At 31.2% G+C, this 1,176-nt stretch overlaps 1 protein-coding gene across 1 annotated transcript in view; it reads right to left on the bottom strand.

Moving 5' to 3' along the window:
• The window catches only part of Mrpl47 (mitochondrial ribosomal protein L47), a 15,738-nt gene that overhangs the window by 13,508 nt on the left and 1,054 nt on the right, over positions 1-1,176 (bottom strand). The window lies entirely within an intron of this gene.

Below are 1,176 nucleotides of genomic sequence, written 5' to 3'. Positions count from 1 at the left end.
ATACAAAAGTTACATTTTTTGTTACATAGGTCTTGCTTTATCTTGGTCTTAACCATCCAGCAGAAAAGTATGGAAATGAGGTATGAAAAGTGAAGCCATGTTAATACGCTGAGTTGTGGAAGGCTCAAGTCATCAGATTCTGACATTGCCAGTCCTGTGGATAACTCACTACTACTGTGGACTACTGGACTATATTAGAATATTTTGCTGAATTCATGCGCCTACAATATTTGGATGGCAATGGAATACCCATCTCTGACAAAAGTGAAAAAAAAAAGTGATATAAATGAACAACAATTTTGTATCTGTATATACAAAATAGTTAGGATGGATATATAGCTACTTTCTCCTAATTCAATAAGAAGAAAGATCTGTACTAACAATGTTTGGACAGGATATCATGTCTGCATCTTCAACAATATGCAATGTATTAATTGTTGTAACTCTCCTACCAACCTGTTTTGAAGCTGTCACATTGCAATTTCTCAATAAAATAAAAAATAAAAATATTTAATAACCTGTGGAAATGATTTCAAAATAAAATACTGACAAGTATCACAAGTCTTGTTTTCCTGTCATATTATTTAACTTGAATCTAAATGTGAGGAAGCAATGAGACAAGCCCAAATGGAAGGGTATTCTAAAAAACCTAGTTTTATAAAAAAAAATGCCAACATCATGAAAGTGTAAAAAAGGAAACATTGTGGATTGTAGGAAACTAACAACACAACTAATGTAATAAATCATTCTTCACTGAATTGTGAAGAAAAAGTATTCACTAGGACAGTTTTAATTTGTCCATATGCTACAAACATATGGACAGCCGTAATATATTAAATTTATATTAAATATTATATTACATTGGGATTAGTAAGGCAGTGCCCTTGTTCTTAGAAGACATGGAGCATCACATTTGTAATCTGATATACCTCAATAGCTGAGAATAAAAAAAGCATAAATATAATGAAATAAAATGTGACAAATTGCTAACGTTTCACTAATACAGGTGAAGAGTATATACGTTTACTTTTTGTACTATTCCTAATTTTTCTATTAGTTTGAATTTGGGGGGGGGTTGAAACATTTTTAAACCAAAAAGCTGGGGAGCAATGGTAGTGAGCAAAATATACATATGTAAATATTCTAACTTTACTCCATTTTCCAAAAACGAACAGA

The sequence above is a fragment of the Octodon degus genome, unplaced genomic scaffold (genome assembly GCF_000260255.1).
Source record: "Octodon degus isolate 3935 unplaced genomic scaffold, OctDeg1.0 scaffold00298, whole genome shotgun sequence".
Lineage (NCBI taxonomy): Eukaryota > Metazoa > Chordata > Mammalia > Rodentia > Octodontidae > Octodon > Octodon degus.
Note: the sequence above shows the minus strand (reverse complement) of the source record. Positions and strands in the feature narration are given on the sequence as shown.